The 22,801-nt window shown below is 38.7% G+C and overlaps 1 protein-coding gene across 27 annotated transcripts in view; it reads left to right on the plus strand.

The window, feature by feature from the left end:
- The window catches only part of PUM2 (pumilio RNA binding family member 2), a 122,057-nt gene that overhangs the window by 9,440 nt on the left and 89,816 nt on the right, over positions 1 to 22,801 (plus strand). The window lies entirely within an intron of this gene.

A 22,801-nucleotide genomic window follows, 5' to 3' on the forward strand; every position in this document is an offset into this window, starting at 1 on the left:
AGATCTTTCAGAAAGATATACGTGGGTGAAGCTAGTTTTTCTGTATCAATTATAGTTTCAAAGCATATAGTTTTCCATAATGTAAACCATTTAGTTTTTTGTTTGAGCAGTCAAACATATCAGTTTAATTATTGTATTGTAATAGGTTAAGTGTTTATTAAAAAGTTGTTGTTTAAAGTAAATAAGCATTACTTTTCAAAGTATGTGTCTAGTTTTTTTCCAGGAACACTAACAAGTATTACTCATTAGATCTGAAATCAGATAGTAGCCATCTGTTATAGTTTGATAAAAGGCCAAATTACAACAAGCCTAATGAAAAGTAACATGGCTCTTGCACACAATCTTACTTGTTACACTTGCAGGTAAAAACTTGTATTATCAACACTATAAACATGTAAGTAGTAGAACTAAGCACGGGGTACCTCTTGTTTAAACTTAATATTATACAAAAGGTTTCTACCTGATTCTTTTGTAGATAATGAAATGTAATTACCCACAAAGCGTCAAATAGCAAACACCTGGCTCCAAATGTGTAACTGCATTGCTTTCTAATTTTTCTCGTTCAACATTTACTCTTGAAATTCAGAAAACAAAACATTCTTTTCTATGAATCTGAGTTCGGCAAGTTAAAAGGTTCACTGGCAATTTCTTTATCTTCCCAAACCCCAGGGTTGTAGGATATGTTCCAAGAAATACAGTAAAATGTAGGAAAATGAATATAACAATTTTACCAACCTAAAAGTTCGGTTATCCTTATTTTTCTCATCCATTTGCTGCTCTTCTTTACCTTAATTTCTCTTGTCATTTTATTTCTTGGTTTTGTTTTTATTGTCCCTCCTTTCTCTTTCCTGTAATAGTAATTGCAGAGCAAAACCTCTCTTGTCAGTACCTCTTTCTTTGTATTGTATAAAATATTATATTTAATATATTACTAAAATATAAATCAGGTCCCTTGCAATATTCTACTTGCCCACTTGGGGCAAGTAATTATTTTGAATGCGTGATAACATAATAGCTTTTTTTCCCATCATCATTGGCTTCGTGGTAAATGGTGGGCAACTAGATTGTGTGCCTCGGCTGATTGATTTTTATTACAGTTTTGCAAGGTGACACTCTGTGGGTGTATTTATGTATTAAGCTGTTCTTAAACAAGTAAGAATAGGCATATCTTTTCTCCCATCTGGGGAGCAGAGAGAGATGCAGCTCAGATTAGCTTTGTGTAATAACACTATTTAGTTCTTCAGAGTATTGCCACGCTCATCCAGGAGAGAAGGGTAAATGTAAACATTCTATACCTAATGTGTTTTAAAAAGAGCTGCAAAGAAAAACTAATTCTAGAAAATATTTTGTTTTATGAATCATAAAGAGCCACAAAGGGGAAGTTTATTTTACTTTTGTTTATTCACTTTTAATTGCTTGAGAGCAGTAATACTTTTCTAACCTATATAACTGAGTGATATCTCCTTTGTGTTCTGCCATGTTCACTGTTTTCCTTCTTTGGTAGCCTAGAAAAATAGGAAATTGCCATGGAAGAACAGATCAATAGACTTCCCTAGTGGTGTTCTGTGTGCCTTAAAAGTTGCAGTGTTCTTTGTGGGCCACAATGCACACAGAACAGCTGCTTCTGGGGTGGGTACGTGAAGTCAGGAATTACATTCATATTTACCATCTTGTAAAGAGCCAGCACTCAGAGTGAGGTTCCAACAGACCTCGTACATCTAAAAGCTAAAATATGCAGATTTTGAAAGTATTTAATTACCATTCCTTTCTACATGCATAGGTTAGGAAAAATAAGTACATTTGTTTGAAAGATGAAAGGGGTGGATGTTTTGACATGTTTGGAAAGAAGGACTGCATAGAAATGATGTTAGTAAAAATGACTCTGAAATCCAAAATGAGGAAATTAAAATCTTTAGGTTCAGTGTGGATTACTTAAGCATACTGTAGCTGAGTCACAGAATGTGTGAATATGCCTAAATAAAAAAGGAAGCAGGAAGGAAAGAAAATAAGCAGTATGGATAAAAACGATAAGGTTCAAGTTACAGAAGGTGGAAACCTGGCTCAAGTGAAGCCAGTAGAAAGGAGCACAAACTATTACAGGTAAAATACAAAATGGAAACTAGCAAACTTGGGAGAAATTTTCATAGAATCAAAGAACTGGAAGGGACCTCGAGAAGTCGTCCAGTCCAGTCCCCTGCGCTCAAGGAAGGACTAAGTATTATCTAAACTAGGGGTTCTCAGACTTTTGTACTGGAGATCCCTATCACATAGCAAGCCTTTGAGTGCGACCTCCCTTATACATTAAAAACACTTTTTAATATATTTAACACCATTATAAATGCTGGAGGCAAAGCAGGGTTTGGAGTGGAGACCAACAGCTCGCAACCCCCAATGTTGTTATAACCTTGCAACCCCCTGAGGGGTCGCGACCCCCAGTTTGAGAATCCCTGATTTAGACCATCCCTGACTGGTGTTTGTCCAACCTGCTCTTAAAAATCCCCAATGATGGAGATTCCACAACCTCCCTAGGCAATTTATTCCAGTGCTTAACCACTCTGACAGGAAGTTTTTCCTAATGTCCAACCTGAACCTCTCTTGCTGCAATTTAAGCCCATTGCTTCTTGTCTGATCATCAGAGGTTAAGGAGAACAATTTTTCTCCCTCCTGCTTGTAACAATCAATCTTCCCTCATAGGTCATGTTCTCTAGATCGCTAATCATTTTTGTTGGTCTTCTCTGGACTTTCTCCAATTTGTCCACATCTTTCCTGAAATGTGGCACACAGAATACTCTGGTTGCAGCCTAATCAGCATGGAGCAGAGCGGAAGAATTACTTCTTGTGTCTTGCTTACAGTACTCCTGCTAATAGCTTCCAGAAGGATGTTTGCTTTTTTTGCAACAGAGTTACACTGTTGACTCATATTTAGTTTGTGATCCACTATGACCCCCAGATCCCTTTCTGCAGTATTCCTTCATAGGCAGTCATTTCCCATTTTGTACGTGTGCAACTGATTGTTCCTTCATAAGTGGAGTACTTTGCATTTGTTCTTATTGAATTTCATCCCATTTACTTCAGATCATTTCTCCAGTTTGTCCAGATCATTTTGAATTTTAATCCTATCCTCCAAAGCACTTGCAGCCCCTCCCAGCTTGGTATCGTCTGCAAACTTTATAATTGTACTCTCTATGTCATTATCTAAATCTTTGAGGAAGATATTGAACAGAACTGGATCCAGAACCAATCCCTGCAGGACCCCACTCGTTATGCCCTTCCAGCTTGACTGTGAACCACTGATGATTACTCTTTGGGAATGATTTTCCAACCAGTTATGCACCCACCTTGTAGTAGCTCCATCTAGGTTGCATTTTCCTAGTTTTTTTATGAGCAGGTCATGCAAGACAGTATCAAAAGCCTTACTAAAGTCAAGATATACCACATCTACTGCTTCCCCCCTTTCCACAAGGCTTGTTACCCTGTCAAAGAAAGCTGTCGGGTTGGTTTGACATTTGTTCTTGACAAATTCATGCTGACTGTTGTTTATTATTTTATTATCTTCTTGGTGTTTGCAAATTGATTGCTTAATTATTTGCTCCATTATCTTTCCGGGTACAGAAGTTAAGCTGAGTGGTCTGTAATTTCCCGGGCTATCCTTATTTCCCTTTTTATAGATAGACACTATATTTGCACTTTTCCAGTCTTCTGGAATGTCTCCCATCTTCCATTACTTTTCAAAGATAATTGCTAATGGCTCAGATATCTCCTCAGTCAACTCCCTGAGTATTCTAGGATGCATTTCATCAGGCCCTGGTGATATGAAGACATATAAGTAATTTTTGATTTGTTCTTTCTCTATTTTAGAGTCTGATCCTACCTCATTATCACTGTCATTCACTCTCTTAGACGTTCACTCTAGTCAGACACAAAGCAGATATCAAGAACTTTCTGAATACTAGAAGTAAGAACATTGCAAGAGGATTGGTGAGTTGAGGGACAATTATGGAGATCAAGGACCTTGCAGAAAAGCTAACATTTTCATACCATTCTTCACCCAAAGAATATTAGTGGGTCATCCATACTGGATGTACTGATTTTCAGACAATAAAGATAGCATTGTTAGTGACTGAGTCAGGAAAGGAGACACTGGAATACATTGATTAAAGAGCAACAAGTCACCTTGGCTGTATGGTATTTTTCCCATGTATTCTGAATGAATTTGAAAATGAAGTGACTGAACTGCTAATACAAATATTCAGTCTGACTAAAATCAGCTAATATTGCAGAGTACTGGAGGATATCAAATGTACATATCTTTAAAAAACTAAAAGGCACATGGTTAAATCCTGGGAATTGCAGACACAGTGAGCCTTACTTCAGTAGCAAAAACATTGATTTTAATTATAATTTTAAAATAGAATTATAAAACAGGTGAGCATGAGACAGTAGAGACAAATCAATACATCTTTTCTAAAGGAAAATTGGTTTTAATTTACTAAAATTCTTTGAGTTTGTCAAACAAATAGTGGATAAAGAACAACTGTAGTTATTCCCCTTTGTCAAAATTCCTTATAAGAGATTACTAAGGAAACTACATCTCATCTCCTGACTACTTAACAACTTTAGTGGATTGGAAGCAACTCAAAAAGTTAGAAATAAATAGTAGGAATAAAGAATCAATTTCTAACATGACAAAAGGTTAACTGGAGTACTCTGGAGTTCCATAGTAGGGCTGATATTTAGTGTACTAAACATCTGGAAAGCAGTATGAACAGTGAAATGAGAAAACTTTCAGATGGCATAGTTATTTCAGTTAAGACTTGACAAGAGAGGAACTTCGGAGAAAACAGAATAAAGTTAGGTGAATGGGAAGCACAACTGTAGATGAAAATTCCGTGACAAGTGTAAAATAACATGCTTTGGAACAAATAATTTGAATTACATGTATTATTGGGTTCTAAACTAACCATTCTGGCAAAAGATTTTGATATTGTAGTCAGTTCAGTTTTGTAATGGCAGTGAAAAGAAAAACAAAGAAAATGCATAGCATAGAAAACTTTACTGAAAATATTGTGCCATTTATATTAGTTGATAGTACACCTTCACTTAAACTTGTGTTAAATTCTGGTTGTCTCATTACAGAAGATCTATTAGACGTAGAAGAGATCAAAAGACAGGTAACAAATTGTTAGAGACATGGAAAGACTTCCATATGAAGATAATGAAAAGAGATTGGGATACTTTGTTTACAAAGAGGACAAGAGCAATATACAAAATAACATTGCATAAGTAGGATAAACAGGTGAATAGGAGCACCTGTTCTTATAAGAACTGAGGGGACATTCAGTACAATTGAAAAGCAGTGCATTTAAAATTGATTAAAAGGAGATGCATAATTAATCTGTAAAATTCATTGCCGTAAGATATTGTTGAATCCTAGAGCATAGTGTGATTCAAAGAGAACATCCAGCATTATAATCTTTTAAAATGTATATAGAGATATACACCCTCATGCTTCAGTGCTTAATCCAGACAACAAACTGACAAAATTAGGAAGAAACTTCCCTGCTCTTAATTCTAGATTTGCCCACCACAGGATTTCTTGCATTTTCTTCTGACGTATTTAGTATTGGTGGCCGTTAGACAGGCTGTTGGACTATATGGACCACTGGTCTGATCTTGTACAGCAATGTCTGTTCTTCCCAACTCTGAAAAAGACTGTAGAGCAAGAGAGGATGGGTCAGCAGTGGGAGGAGGACACCTACCCTCTGGCATCATCCCTTCATCAGCCCTACAGGGATTTTTAAGGGTAAATTAGTGGTCACCATTAACTTTTATATCGATTATGTTTCATGGAGAATCCTCTGGGACCTGAGAAGTGAGTGACTCTGAAAGTTTAGAGACACATGGTGTCTCTGGCACTCTGAGTGCAGGAAGTGGGGGCCCGCAAGGATTTTAAAACTTAATACTTGCCACTCTAGGCTTTGTATTAAACTCCCAAGGTTACAGCTTCTCTCTGACCTTGGTTTGGTAAATGTTGCCACCACCCAAATGCAAAAAACTCCTTTGAACCTAGGAGAGAGCACTTGGAAATTCCTCCCGGTGGGGTACCCTGAAGCCCTTTCACGTCCCACTCTGGGAAAGAGCTGAGAAAGAAAACAAAGGAAATTAGCTGTGGCTACCAGCTAATCAAACAACATGCACAACCTCTTAGGACACCAAAAATCCAATCCTGTTCTTAAAAAAAGTAAATGTTAAAACAAAAAGAAAAAATATATCTAGAACTTGGGCATTTGCTAGATTTTAAAAGAGCAATTCCAAAAATTGAGCACTCAAACTAGCTTTCTTGGGGGTTCAGCTTAAAGGTTACAAGTAAACAAAAGCATCAGGAGTTAGCACAGAGGAGATCCACAAGCCAAAATAAGAAATAAACCTGATAGTGTCTAAACATTCCCTATCCAAATTATTCCTTCTAGGTATGGAAAATACTTTTTCATACCTGGTTCAAACCTTATACAGCATTACTGATCGTCCCTGCAGCCCCAAGAACAACCACAGACAAAGGGAAAGTTTCTTTTCCCATTTAAAAAAATTCTAGCCTTCCCATTGGCTCTTTTGGTCAGGTGCCCCCCTCCTTTTCTTTTACCTGTGGGCTTGTTAACCCTTTACAGGTAAAGCAAGCAGAGAGCAGACACCAAGCGGGATTATATAGCTAACTGGATGGCTGGGTGTCCATACGGGAGTTATCCCCTTCAGTTATCACACATGGTCTTTTCAGAGGTCTCAAGATCTTCACAGATCTTAGACAAAGCAGACATCAGTGAATTTTGGTGAAAGAATGCCAAGGAAATACTGCAGTTACAGTAAAGACTACTAGAAGCCTCTTATAATAAATAGCAGTATTGTCAACAAAAGAATGTAAATAATTACACCATTATACAGAGCCTTAGGTTACTCCAGCAGCACCTCACTATCTCATTTTGGGCATTTTACTTCTATTAGAATTTACGAACTATTGGAGAAGGTATAAAGAGCAGCTACTACATAAATTTATCAAAAATAGGACAGAGTCTTAGTTATCATGACAGGTTGAAAAGCTTATTTTCTGTACAAGATGGAGGAGAAGTTGCTAGTCATCTATTGCGGTATGTAGGTACGTAAAAGGGATCACAAAAACTTCAGTAATTTGGAATGAATTAGTTCAAAGAAAATATTCTTTCTACACTGGCAGAAGAAGCTACCCCTGTTAAAAGTGAGACTATATATATTCAATAGTCTCTAAATCCAAGTGCTTAAGTGACTTCCACCAGTTCACTGGTGTGACTTTCTTTAAAACATCATCAGCAAACATATATTTCTTGACTGGTTCGCCCTTAGCTCCAAAGTTTATTATAGTTGACATTATGGAGGGATGATTGTTGGATGTCCATATCATCACCAACTGCTCTTCTTCAGCAGTTAAGGTTTGACCCTGGTACTGAATATTTGCAAGAAAATGAGCTGGAGATAGTGCTTGTCCCATTCATATTTTTTAATGCTTGTAATACAACTCTGTCGTGTTACCGAAATATTGGGTCTGCCTAGCTGAGAGCCAATAACAGCCTGACAGGGATAAGGAAAGATGCTTTATTTATTTGGGGCCATGGTGAAGTGAAGAAGAGGGGCTAAACACCCCGGTAGCGTCGCTTCTAGTTCGCTGCAGCCATCTGGAGTCCGATGTCTGAGCTAGGAGAGTCCCATCTGGGTCGCCAGAAGCTGTTACTGAAATATCTGGTCTGCTAGCTGAGAGCCAGTAACAGCCTGACAGGGATAAGAAAAGATGCTTTATTTTGCAGAAGAAAGGAGAGCCCTGCACCTTGGTACAAAGACTTTGCCTTATACAAATTTTACAAACTTTTTATACACTTTTAGACAAAGACTCTTGCGTGTTAACACTTGATTGGTAGATGTTAAACCTCGCATTTTTGTTATTTGGTTAGTAAAAACTGGTTTGAAGCAAGTTTTTTTTTTTTTTTTTTGCTTTGAGGCAGAAGAGAAAAGATAGTTTAAAAGTTTAGGTTACTATGTACATGAGGCTTTTGCTTTCCCCTACTGGCTGCTTGTAAGCTGTTAAGGGGGGCTACCGGTAACTTTCACAATTGCATAGTTCTCTTCTTAAGATCTCACTCAGTTCTTTCCAGATCTCAACAGTGTCAGCAGTAAAACAGCTGTTTGTTCAAGGCTACAGAAATAGGCTTCAGGGTACTCAGCATGTGTTCAACATTTCTCTTAAGCCCAGCATTGAGAACTTGAGCTGTGACAGTGCCATGTATTTTTTTGACCATTTTGTTCACAAACTGTCATCAGATCAGGCCAGTAGTTGATATAGTACTCAAAACAGTCCACTATTGAGTTCCATCGCACGTCTTGAGGGAGAGTTAGCTTGGTTTTTTTAGAGCAGCTGCTGCAAAGTGGTTGTTAAAGAAGTATTTCGCAATTTCAACATTAGCCTTTATTTCTGGAACACTGAAGTCTTTGGTTAGGAGGTGTATCAAATGAACACTGCAATTGTATGTTACTAGCTTCTTATCTTGGATACATTTGCAGCATTGTCTGTGACCAAGCTGTGTCCTAGACATTTGAATTTTTTTTTCACAGTTTGTTATAACTTTTACTGCTACTTCATGTAAGTATTCTGCTGTGTGTGCATTTCCTGATGTATCAATTGTTTCTGTAAAGAAGACATTCCCTTCTTCTGTTGTCACACAAGCACATACAGCAGGATCATTGTGGACATTGCTCCACCCATCAAGACTCAAGTTAACAATTTTACCCTCTAGACCTTTTGCACACTGCTCAATTTCTCTTTCATACACTTTACCCAGCAATTTGCTTTTAACATCTGCTCTGTTGGATGGACTGTATCCTGGTCTTAATTACTGAACCATGTTAATGAAGTGTGGTTCCCAGTCATACAGAAAGAAGAGTTTGTTGCATAAACAAACTGGGCCATTTTTCATCAATTACCTCATTTTGTAATCTGCTGGTTCTTATCGCAAACTTATCTATGGTTGTTTCTGAATGATGGAGATTTTTCCTTTTTTTGCTACAGGCGATATACTATGGCTATCTGACATATATAATGTGAGTGAAACACTGTCTTTGGCAGATATCTATGCAACTATAGAAAATGATGGTGATCGTGAAGGTGGATAGTCTTCAGAATCCCGTATGTCAAGGATGGATTCTCCTAAACAAAAGTCAATGCAGTTACTTAATTTTTACCACCATACTGCTCATTTAGTATTACTCATTGCATTCACTGACACTCACTGATACTGTAAAGGTGAAATTGTAAAAGGAAGATCTACCTATTTCAGCTATTTATTTTTCTCACAACTGCGTCTAAAATGATAGTACCATAGAGTAACAGCTATATTTTTTGCTCAAACATGAGCATTCAAGAGTAGTCTAGAAAGAAGACGGGCAGTCCTTAAGAAAGAAGTATGAAATAAAAAAGTTTACCAAACTGAAGATCCTGCATCTCATCCCGCCCCCCACAATCTTCTATTCATTGAACTTTTTGAAACTTCGCAGTTTAAGAGAGAGGTAAGGGATTAACTCTTGTGTACATAAATTTGTGGAGGGACAATAGGGTTGAGGTCTGTTGTTTCTCACCTCTCTCTATTATTTATTTATTTAAAAACATACTCTGATGGTATCTTCTAGACTGACCACTGAGTATCATTGGGTAGATAGAAATAAATAATCTGTACAGAAGCCCCTGGAACTCCACAGGATTGGGTCCCTAATCCATGAACTACTGGAACTCCTTTAGAAAACTTTTTTCTAAAACATTGCATAAATATATATTCTCATACTATAGAATTAGAATTTATAATTCCTATTCCATGAGATATCTTTAAGCTATCTTCAGATACATTTGTCCTCAAAAAGCATTTTAGCAAAAAAAATCTGATTTAAATAAAAAAATCACTGATTTTTATCCACCTGAGGGCAATACATGCTAGCCTTAACCACTTCGCTTCAAGTAATAACTAAAATTAGACATCGACATTACATGTAAAACATTTTAAATTACAGTAAAAAAGATAATCAGATTGAGTTTCACTTGCTTAATGTGATGGGTAGGCCTGCCTGTAGTTCTTGATCTTGTTCCAATCTGGATCACAATATGAAAGTGCTACCCATAGATGAGGTGCATTGTTGAGTTGGTTTCTTTTGTTTTTGTTTTAATATTCTTTGAAAACACTTACCCAAAACAATGACAAATTTAATGACTTTTGACGTGTTTTGAATGTGCTATCACAGGTGAACTGCAGTAGCTCTTTTTCTTGCTCAGGCATCAAGTTTGTTCCATTATTGATTCAGATTTTTGAAAATAAAAATTTTTCACCCAGTGCTTTTCCTTCAAATTTTCAAACCTATCTGCAGGGAAGTAGCGACTAAACGTGTCAGAGCAGCAAGATGTAACTGCATGACACTTTTTTTTTTTTTTTTTTCCATTTCATTCACTTTTTCTTCATTGATGCTGTTCTGCTCAGCGTATTGTAACAGTGTTGGTAATATGTAGTAGCTCGGATGATTACTTTTCAGTTGTGCTTGCCACAGTGCTAATGACTTTTGGAATGCTTGTATCTGTTCAGTGTCTAAATAAATCATTGCCTCTTCCTTGTAACTTCGAATTCTGTTTTTTTTTTTTTTTTTTTTAAATTGAAAATAGTCAGCTAGAGATGACAACTTTATTAACCAACTGTCATCGTCAAACAAATTTGCCACTGCAGATTGTTTCAGGAATGCGAGTCACATTTTTCTGGTAGAGGAGTTTGTACACTCTGCCCCATGACAGCCACCATTCTTAGGTGTGAAACAGTAAATTTCTGAGCATAACGCTTTAAAAAGCCTGCTCTTCAGGAAGCTTCCTTTAATTAAACTAACAATTTTTTCACTGCTTCCTTTAGTACTACCGTATTATCAGGGAAATACTCTTTGTTGCCAAAGCTGTGTGGTGAATGAAACAATGATTCCAAACATCATTACCAGGTGCCTCAGATATTTTTTTCACAACTCTATTTCTGCCTGTTCTATTTGCTGCACCATCACTTGTAATTCCTTTGCAATTAGCTCAGTCCAACTTGTATTTTCCAGCTATGCAGTCATGCAGTGCTTTGAATATTTCTGTTCCTGTTGTATTTGTTGGTAAAGTCAGACAGCATAGCAAATCGTCCATAAAGTCATTTTCCACAATTTGAAATATAAGTACTCCTGTCAGGATGGATGGCAAAATCCCCAGCTGACTATAACTGAGGAATAAGCTGGCCTCCAAATGCTCTGCAATATTTGCCGAGACATTGTGTTAGCACTGAGAGGAATAAGTCTCAATTTTTCAGCAGCCTTCTCATAGAAAATTGTACGTGCCATATCAAGAGATGCTGGAAGAATAAGTGTTTTGGGAGCTGTGTGGGCCATTTTCTCTCTTGCTACATGGCATGCCACCAGATATGATACCAGTTGAGCCAAGAACTTGGGCTGATAACTTTAATTCCCATTTCTTCAGTTGGTAATATTCAAGAGGCTTATCTATGAGTTCCATATGTTTTTGTTTCTAAATGTCTTTTTAATTTTGACCGTTTTATATTCTTGTTTGCAAGCACCTTGCTTCAAATAACACACTGGGGCTTTGGATCCTGGTTTGCGCTAGCACAGTTAATGAAACCATATTTTAAAAAAGCAACATTATACTGCCTCGTCCACAACTTGATTTTCGTTTTAGGTGACTCAGATCAGGTTGACATAGCAGAAATCTGTCTGTTATTACTAGAACTTTATGTTGCAGATGATGTACTTATACTTGTATTTTCATTTTCAGATGTAGATGGATTTGATTGTGTTTCCAAACATTTTTCTTATTACAAAATGATCCATTTTTCAGGATGAAGGTTGTTAAGCCTTGCAACTTGAGTCTCCACAACGTTAACAAAACTGACAGTGTGTAGAAAGCAGTCCCATTAGGTGATTACAGTGTAGAGTGTAAGAAACTCTGCAAACAAGTAAATTTTACCAGAAATAAGTAAAAATGTCCAACACTTAAATCATAATGTTATTTTAAAATTGTAATGAAAGGCGTTTTAAGAGATCATAACACTTTAAATTTGCAAATGACCCAATGTCTAATATTTTGCGATCACAGTACTGGGTAGTGATCTGTTCTTTGGAAACCAGTGATGTAGTGTAACCCCCTGCCAAGATGCAGGGTTTGTTGTCTGAACAATCCAACACAGATGGTATCCAGCCTCCTTTGGAAAACCATAGTTGAAGTGTTTTCAGAGTTTGATAACTAGCTGGTACAGTGGGTGGCAGCCTGCTTGTTAAATAGTTTCTCATCAAGAGCTATGTTACCATTCCTGATGTCTGATTTGTGTCCATTTATGCTTTATGTAGAGACTGTCTGGTTTGGCCAGTGTACATGGCAGTGGACATTGCTGGCGTATGATGGCACCACCTGGATTTCAACAGTTTCCACCCTACCATCAGCCTCAGCCTGGACCACAAGAGATCCACTTCCTGGACACTACAGTGCATATAAGTGATGGTCACAAACACCACCCTATACCGGAAACCTACTGACAGCTACTATTACTTACATGCTTCCAGCTTCCATACAGCACACATCACATGCTCCATTATCTACAGCCAAGCCCTAAGATACTACCAGATTTGCTCCAATCCCTCAGACGGAGCTTGATAAAGATCTTGTAGATGTTTGTCTTTCTTAAAACTACAGGACCCACCTGGGGAAGAGAGAAAACAGATTGACAGAGCGAGACGGGTATCCAGAAGTCACCTGTTACAGGACAGGCCCAACAAGGAAGATAACAGAACACCACTGGCCATCACATACAGTCTCCAGCACATCATCAAGTATCTACAACCTATCCTGGAAAACAATACCTCACTCTCACAGACTTTGGGAGGCAGGCCAGTCCTCGCTTACAGACAACCCTCCAACCTGAAGCAAATACCAGCAACTACACACCACTCCACATAAACACTAACCCAGGAACCAAACCCTGTAACAAACCTCGATGCCTACTCTGCCCACATATCTACACCAGCGACACCATCACAGGACCCAACCACATCAGCCACACCATCAGGGACTCGTTCACCTGCAAATCTACTAATGTGATATATGCCAGCAATACCCCACTGCCATGTACGTTGTCCAAACTAGAGAGTCTCTATGTAAAAGAATAAACGGACACAATTCAGACATCAGGAATGGTAACATACAAAAGCCAGTAGGAGAACACTTCAATCTTCCTGGACATTCTATAACCGATCTAAACGTAACCATACTTGAACAAAAAAAACTTCAGAAACAGAGTTCAGAGAAACCACAGAACTAAAATTCATTTGCAAATTTTACACCATTAATTTGTCCTTGACTAGGGACTGGGACTGGCTGGCCCATTACAGAAGCAACTTTTCCTCTCCTGGAATTGACACCTTCTAATCAATTATTGGGAGTTAAATACATCCACTCTGATTGTGTTGGCCCTGTCAACACTGGTTCTCCACTTGTTGAGGTAGCTGCCTTCTCTTCGTGTGTCAGTATAACAATGCCTGCATATGTAATTTTCACTCATGCATCTGAAGAAGTGGGTGTTTTACCCACAAAAGCTTATGCCCAAATAAATCGGTTAGTCTTGAAGGCGCCACCAGACTCCTTGTTGTTTTTGTGGATAGACACTAACATGGCTACCCCCGATACTTGATGGCTACTTGAGATGCAGACCACCTCATTTATTTTTGCAACAGTTCTGTCAATGGAGGCACTCAAACTGGAGCCTCCTTGATTTATAGCTGCTCTCAGGATGTTTCTGTGATCGGTTGGACCCCTTGGGAAGCCACCTGATGTGCTGAGATACCCCTGAGTTTACCTGTTCTGCTCGCATGGGTCTCCTTTAACCTGTCTTGCTGAACCAGGCTATTAAAGCCTCCTCTGACACACACACAGACAGGGCCACGGCCAGGTGCAGTTCAGCTCTGAGAAGACTCAGCTTAAGGGACTTGCTCCAACACTCTGCGCACTCCTTTTAAGGTTATGTGAAATTTGCCCCCTCCCTCAATGTGGAGAGAGCTGTGCATACTTCTTGCCCCCCCTCCCCCATTAAAAATTACAGGAACTGGGTTTAATAATAAACAAAACAAATTTTATTAACTATGTAAGGCAGATTTTAAGTGGTAAAAGGGGTAACGAACAGAATAAAGCAGACTACTAAGCAAATGAAATCAAACACTCACACTAAGCTAGTTTCACTAAAGAAATTGATTACAAATAGTATTTCTCACTCTACTTATTGTTGCAGGTAGTTTGCAAAGTTTCTGTATTCCTTTTCAGACTAGACCTCTCTCTGTCTGGACCCTTCCCTTCAGGTGGCTTTTGCAGTCTTTCTTCTTGGGCAGACAGCATGGAGAGGAGTCATCTTGTTTGCGTCGTTTCCCGCAGCTCCCATTGGCCAAGAATGGCAAACCACAGTCACTGGGAGCTGTGGACAGCTATGCCTGTGGACGGTCAATGTACAAGCTGTCTTGTGGCCCGCCAGTGGATTACCGTGATGGGTTGCAGGTTGCCCACCACTGATCTAGTCTGACCTCCTTTATAGCAAAGGTCGTAGAACTCCCCCAAGATAATTCCTTTTGAACTAGAGCATATCTTTAAAATAAATAAATAAACAAAAATCTTGATTTGAAAATTGCCATAGGTGGAGAATCCAACATAACCCTTGATAAATTGTTTCAATGTTAATTACCCTCGCTTAAAAATTTACACCCTAAGCACCACCACCATGGCTTCCATTGGCCAGGAACCGCGGCCAATGGGAGCTGCAGGGGCGGCACCTGCGACGAGGCAGCGTGCAGCAGTGCTATCTGGCCGTGCCTTTGTGTAGGAGCTGAAGGGGGGACTTGCCACTTCTTCTGGGAGCTGTTTGAGGTAAGCGCTGCCTGGAGTCTGCACCCCTGAGCCACCCCTTGCACCCCAACTGCCTGCCCCAGCCCTGATCCCACTTCCCTTCTCTCCGCTCCAAACCCTTCGGTGCTAGCCCGGAGCCCCCTCCTGCCTCCAAACCCCTCAGCCCCACCTCAGAGCCTGCACCCCCAGCTGGAGCCCTGACTCCACCTGACCCAGCCCGGAGCCCCCTCCTGCACCCCAACCCCAATTTAATGAGCATTCATGACCCACCATACAATTTCTATACTTCGATGTGGCCCTTGTGCCAAAAAGTTTGCCTACTCCTACTATAAAATGTGTTTTCTAGTCGTTTAATGATTCTTGTGGCTGTTCTCTGAGCCTTCTCCAGTTTTTCAACATCTTTCTTGAAATATGAACACCAGAGCTGGAAACACTATGCTAGCAGCAGCATCAGAAGTATAATAGCCTCTCTATTCCTGCTTGAGATTCCCCTGTTTATGCATCCAAAGATTGCATTAGCCCTTTTGGCCACAGCGGTATACTTGGAGCTCATGTTGAGTTGAGTATCCACCATGATCCCAAATCTTTTTCAGAGTCACCACTTCTCAGGATAGCTTCCCCCATCATGTAAGTAAGGCCTATGTTTTTATTCCTAGATGTATACATTACATTTACTGATATTGAAACACATTATTTGCTTGCATCTAGCTTACTAAATGATCCAAACCACAATATTAGTGACTAGTCCTTTCCCCTACTTTGTGTCATCTGCAAACATTACCAGTGGTGATTTTATATTTTCTGCCAGGTCATTGATACAGATGTTAAATAGCATAGGGCCAAGAACCAATCCCGGTGGACCCTGCTAGAAAACACCCTTGCTTGATGATGATTCCACATTTACAATTAGTCAGTTTTTAATTCATATAATGTGTGTCATGTTAACTTTGCATGTTCTAATTTTTAATCAAAATGTCATGCAGTGCTGAATGAGATGCCGGATGGAAGACTAAGCATGTTACATTAATGCTATTACCTTCATCAAATACTATTTTACCCACATAAGCATTTGTCAAAGATAATTTTTCTTAATCCTCACCTCAGTCACATTCGCCGTCTCTCTTTGGATTCCTCCACGGGCTCATCCTTCATCACATCATACACAAACTACTTGTTATTTCTTTCAAAGCCTTTCATGACCTATCTCTGCTCTACTTATCTTTTAAAAACCAGGAAGGTCTTGATCCCTGTCTCTTCTCTGCCATTGATTCTAGCTTTTGTTGCCAATTTGTTAAATTTGCAGTCAGTCATCTTGGTGGTTTCTCACATGTCATTCCTCATGCCTAGGAGGCATGCACACATCTGCAAAGCCACCTCACTGTCCTCAGCCATGTTTCCTACAAAAACATTTGTCAGGTGTGCTTTGACCAGTGCTTTTGTTGCTGATTACTTGTCTGATTGTTATCTTTGGCTTCCTGGCCTGCTGGTTGTATTCAGTGGTTATCTTCTCTCAAACTTAGACTATAGGCTCTTTGGGATAAGAACCATCTTTTTATATACTTATATAGTGTCTAGTAATTTTCAGTCACTGTTACTTTTTCATTGTATGAAAATTTACTAATCAAGAATCTGGAACACTCAGCTGTGTCATGGAAGAACTAGATTTAATTTGCTGGATTAAATTCAGTCTAGTACAGTTCCCATTAAAAACAGTGGAGAAAAGGGGCTCAGAAATTTGGCCATGAAGGGTTCTAGAGAGCCTTGGTGAGCATGGTTGCAGTAGACAAGTGGTCCCCAACCTTTTCAGTGTTGCAGATGCCTGATGACCAGCCGCCAAGGAGTGTGGCTGCCAGACAAGTAGCCACTGAAATGCTGCTGAGAAGCAGCAATGCCAACAAGTGTAGCCGCTGAAATGCCGCCAAGAAGTAGCGTCATCAAGAGGCGTTGCTGCCGAAAACCCGTGACATTTCGGCAGCAGGTGCTTCTTGACATTGCCACTTCTCAGTGTCTGCTTTTCCGACAGCCAGTAGGCGAGCGCATATAGATGCCACGGGCACCACGTTGGGGACCCCTGCAGTAGACTGAAGAAAGTTGAAGCCAGATTAAAAATATCAAAGACAGCATTGGAAGAGGGCAATTCAAGGTGGTGGTGGTTGTAAATAGCATTAATCATAGAGATGAGGGGAAGGAGGAAGATGGAGCATAATTGGAAAGACAAATGGGTTTGAGGGATTAAATGATTTTGTGAGAATAATGGGGAATCTGATACCTAAAATTCTAATTAGATATTAAATTAAATGTTTTCGGGTCATCTCTTTACCATTTTAGATAACTTTTAAAATTCTTAGATTAAATTTTTTGGTGGTTCTTACATAGGCAAATGTTCTCTTTAATGCAGAGCTATTGCACTCTGACCCAGTTCTACAGTTTATTCATGTTGACTAGTACTTTTTCTAATTTTCTTGAATCCAGGGTGCCTCAATATAAAAGTTGCAGAATTTACCTTGGAGCCTTCCATTTTACAATTTTTTTATTAGTTAATACTAATCATTAATGACTTCTTTTTTTCTACAAATGAACTTTTAATTTCTTCTATTTGAATTCTAAGCTTCCTATTTATTTTCAACAACTTGTTTATCACCAGTAAAGTTTTCACTGTTTAGTCTAGAAGTCATAATTTCTTCCACTTTCTTTGAAGAACTGTGCCAATAAGGGACTAATGTCCAAGGCTAAGCTGTTTGTTCCTGTTTTGGTAGTCAAAACTTACTGAAGTTTAAAAAAAAAAAGTCTGTTTTCTTTCGCAGCTGCCTATTCATACATAGCAAGAATACAGTTCTTACAATCTTCCAGATTACTTTAAACAAGTACATTGTCCAAAGAGTACTTCCTAAAATAAATAGGATAAAATAAATGGGTAATAGCAATTCCTTTTAAACATTGTCTTCACCTTTGCCATAGATAAAAGTAAAAAACCCACACACCCCACTATACCATTGACATTTTTTTCCAGATAAGATAGTAGGGAATGCTGACTAAAGAGTGCTGCAGTGAAAAGCTCTCTTGTTCTACTCAGGCTTTTCAGATCATAAAAACTTGAAGAGCCAAAGGTAAAACTTGAATTTTGAAAAATATGCTGGTATATTTTGAGAAATTTTTCACCTGTTCACTGGCATCATGACTTCCATCATACAAAAGTAAAGTTTACTATGGTCCAATAACATGCCTCGTTTGAATATGTAATTGTTTAGTGGTATTCTGTGCTTCCATCCTTGAGAGAGGAGTCTAGAAATTGTGAATTTCCGCTTAATGTGCTGGGTCAGATGAAAAAATATTTTCAGTCACTGTTTGGAGAGGTTTCGGAGTAGCAGCCGTGTTAGTCTGTATCCGCAAAAAGAACAGGCGTACTTGTTGCATCTTAGAGACTAACAAATTTATTTGAGTATAAGCTTTCATGGCCTACAGCCCACTTTTTCGGATGCATAGAATGGAGCATGTAGTGAGGAGATATATACACACATACAGAGAGCATGAAAAAGTGGGAGTTCTCTTACCAACTCTGAGAGGCTAGTTAAGTAAGAGAAGAAACAGATCTGTGACATCAGGAATCATAACATTCAAAAAACCAGTAGGAGAACACTTGAATGTGTCTGGTCACTCAATAACAGACCTGAGGGTGGCAGTTTTGCAACAGAAAAGAACATAAGAACGGCCGTACAGGGTCAGACCAAAGGTCCATCTAGCCCAGTATCCTGTCTACTGACAGTGGCCTATGCCGGGTGCCCCCAAGAAGGGAAGTGAACCTAACAGGCAGTGATCATGATCTCTCTCTAGCCAGTCCATGGCCTCCTCTGAACAAACAGAGGCGCTAGGGAACACCATTCCTTACCCTTCTGGCTAATAGCCATTAATGGAACTTAACCTCCATGGAATTTTATCCAGTTCTCTTTTAAACGCTGTTTTATTAGCCTAGCCTTCACAACCTCCTCAGGTAAGGAGTTCCACAGTTACCTGTGGCGCATGGAAGGAAGAACTTCCTTTTTATTTGTTTTAAACCTGCTGCCTATTAATTTTTAATTTTGTACCTCTAGTTCTTGGTATTATGAGAATAAGTAAATACTTTTTCCTTATTTCCATTCTCCACATGCACTCATTGATTGTATACCTCTATCATATAACCCCTTAGTCTCCTCTTTTTGCCAAGCTGAAGAGTCCTACATCTTTAATCTTTCCTCATATGGGACCCTCTCAAACCTCCTAATCATTTTAGATGCCCTTTTCTGAACCTTTCAATGCTAGTATATCTTTTTTGAGAGAGGAGACCACATCTGTACACAGTATTCAGATGTGGGTACCATGGATTTATATAAGGGCAATAATAATTCTCAGTCTTATTCTCTATCCCCTTTTAATGATTCCAACATCCTGGTTGCTTTTGTTGACCGCCTCTGCACAACTAGCGTGGACATCTTCAGAGGACACTATCCACGATGACATCAAGATCTTTTCCTGACTTCATTGTAGCTAAATTAGCCCCCATCTCTATTTTTTATAGTTTGGTATTTTTTCCAAATGTGCCATTACTTACATTTATCCCCATTAAATTTCATTTGCCATTTTGTTGCCCATCACTTAGTTTTGTGAGATCTTTTTGAAATCTTCACAGTCTCACTTTGATCTTAAGCACTTGAGCAGTTTATTACATCGTGCAAACTTTGCACACCTCACTGTTTACTCATTCTCCAGATATTATGAATAATGAATAGGATTGGTCTGAGGACTGCCCTTTGGAGAACACCACTACGTTACCCTCTCCATTCCTAGACCATTTACCATTAATCCCTATCACTTTGTTCCTGTCTTCTTAACCAGTTCTTATCCAGTGAAAAGACTTTCTTTTATCTCCATGCAACTTAAATTTACTAAAGCCTTGGTGAGGGACCTTGCAAAGCTTTCTGGAAATCTAAGTAATAATGTCCCTGGATCCCCCTTGTCCACATGTGTGTTTGACCGATTAAGAGCTCTGATAGATTAGTAAGCACACATTTCCCTTTACAGAAACCATGTTGACTATTGCTCAACAGTTTGTTTTTCTATATGTCTGACAATTTTATTCTTAACTATTGTTTCGATGAATTTGCCTGGTACCGACATTAGACTTACTGGTCTGTAATTGCCGGGATCACCTCTAGAGACCTTTTTAAAACAGACTACTGAACTTGAATTGATATGCAAATTAGATACAATCAACTTAGGCTTGAATAGAGACTGGGAATGGCTGAGCCATTACAAACATTGAATCTGTCTCCCCATGTAAGTATTCTCACACTTCTTTTCAAACTGTCTGTCTGTACTGGGCTATCTTGATTATCACTTCAAAAGTTTTTTCTCTTAATTGGCCTTTCAGAGTTGGTAAGACAACTCCCACTTTTCATGCGCTCTGTATGTGTATATATATTTCCTCACTATATGTTCTATTCTGTGCATCTGAAGAAGTGGCTGTAGGCTACGAAAGCTTATGCTCATATAAATTTGTTAGTCTCTAAGGTGCCACAAGTACTCCCTGTTCTTTTTGCTTGGAGAGGGCGATGATTCAGCAGCTCCTGTACTTACTGGCCTGTAGTGAACCTGGTCAGACACTTTTGGTGTTCTGATGTGGCTAATTAGGGAAGATAAAGCTAAAAGCCCTGGTTAAGAGCTGCTTAATAAGAAAAGGAGTATCCCCATAGTTTGATGTGTTATCTCCCTAGTTCTTGGTAGCCATATTATTTAAAAGCTGTTGGCAGCGATTATGATTTGAAGTCTTTGCCCCATTCTGTGTCAGAGTAATAGCATGAAGGCCATAGAGATATGGTAAAATGTCTGAGAGGAGGAAAGAGTGTTAGGTGTTATGCCAGTAGGCTCTGATCTTGATTTGGGGATCTAGGTACTACAATAATACAAATAATGCTCAGTGTTTCCTGGAAATTCTGTTTAATCTACCATAACATTCCTTAGCCCTATGCTTAAAGCAAGATGTCTGAGAATTCTGCCTTCTAGGTCAGAGTTAGTAGTAAGTCTGCGCTGTATGCTAACAATTAACCCTGCTACGTTTTTTGCAAGTTTCCTGTAAAAGGAAGTTATCTTTGTAAACCTTTCAAGGTTAGTTTTGTGTGCTAGCTCTTCTGTATGTCTGGTTTTCGGGTATTCAACTTTTCATTTTCGTATTCGATATCTAAAGAAAATGCTCTTGGGAAATATTCTGTGTGTTCAGACTCAGAAAATGTACACCACTATGTAATATTCACTTAGTCTTCAGACTGTGCTTTTAACTGCTACATTTTAAGCAGAGTACAAGAGAGTCCCATTTAAAAGGTATGTAATATTTTCAGTTTAGGCTGTTGCCTTTATATTGATGTAACATGGTGCAATAAACTCATAAACGTACTAAGTCGTTAGTTCTCAAACTTTTTCATGCTTGGGCCCTCCTTCCATGTAGCCAGAATGTGGTAGGGACCTGCCTTTCCTTTAGCTGTATGGGAAAGATATAGAGGTTGCATCCAGTCCCCCTGGTGCCTGTTCTTGACCCCCAGGTTAAAGAGCTGTGGTTGTGCTAAGTAGTATGGTAAATGCATATGTTTAATGTAGGTGACCAATGTCTTCCAGTGTACTGTTGACTAATGTAGCTGGTCTTCCCTTTGTGCATATGTATGTGTATATATTGAAATATGATCATAAATAAAAAATATATTTATGACCATATTTAAATGCCTCACAGATTCAGTGAGCGTTGTAAAGCTTTAATTCTTGAGCTGACTTGGCTGGAACCAACAGTCATTGGAAACACAATAGCATTCTGGTTTGGATTTGTGTAGAATAAGTGTATCTTCAGTAGCGTAAAGCATTGTTTTGTGTAATGGAATAGTTTGGTGCTGCAAAATTCTTTGCCCACTTCCCCCATGAAGATTTTTTTAAGAGCACTTAAATATAATTAGTTTTGTTTTGTTTGTTCATTGATAGACTTCTGATGACTATCTGATCTTCAGGGCAGCGACTGCCTCTTACTGTGTGTGTGTGTGTGTGTGTGTGTATTTATTTTTACAGTGCTTAGCACAATGAGGGCACAATCTTTATTGGGGCCTTTAGAGGCTACTGTAATACAAATAACAAAGAGGGAAGAAGAGGCGTCCATTGGTATTGCTGGGAGACTGAGGTAGAATTGGGCTATACTGATCATGAATTAAGAACTAATAAATCACAGGAGTTAACTTGAAGTAGAATAATGAAAAGTAGTTCTCAAAAGAGACACAGTGAATTACTTTTTCAAATATATATGGTTTTAAATCCTTTTGTAAGTCTCCAGTATTAAAATGATCAAGCAGACAAAACTATCTACTGTGGCACAGTATTCTGTCATAGTGAGTAGCAATAATGGGCACTTTATTTCTATATTACTTCCAAGCCAACAGTGTCTAAGACAATACCTCTCATTATTCTGTTTTGACTCACGGCCTATTTGTGGCAAGATGCTAACTGACTAACTTAACTATAGTAGCTGTGTCAGTCCCAGGATATTAGGGAGGCAAGATGGGTGAGGTAATATTTTTCTCACCAGCAGAAGTTTGTCTAGTAAGAGACGAGCTTTCGTGTGCTGTGTCTGCCATGCTGGCTCTCTCTAACTTAACTAGATGCAGAATGTGTGATGTGCAGTATCTTAAAGTTAGAGAAAATTATGTGTGTTTTGGATAGTTCTCTTTAATGGGCCCTATCAACTTTGAAATGAAACTTCTGTCTAAATAGCTTTTACATACTTTTTTACCCCTGTTTTTCTGTTGGGTATTTTGACAGCACTTT

This window comes from Chelonoidis abingdonii, chromosome 3, assembly GCF_003597395.2.
Source record: "Chelonoidis abingdonii isolate Lonesome George chromosome 3, CheloAbing_2.0, whole genome shotgun sequence".
NCBI lineage: Eukaryota > Metazoa > Chordata > Testudines > Testudinidae > Chelonoidis > Chelonoidis abingdonii.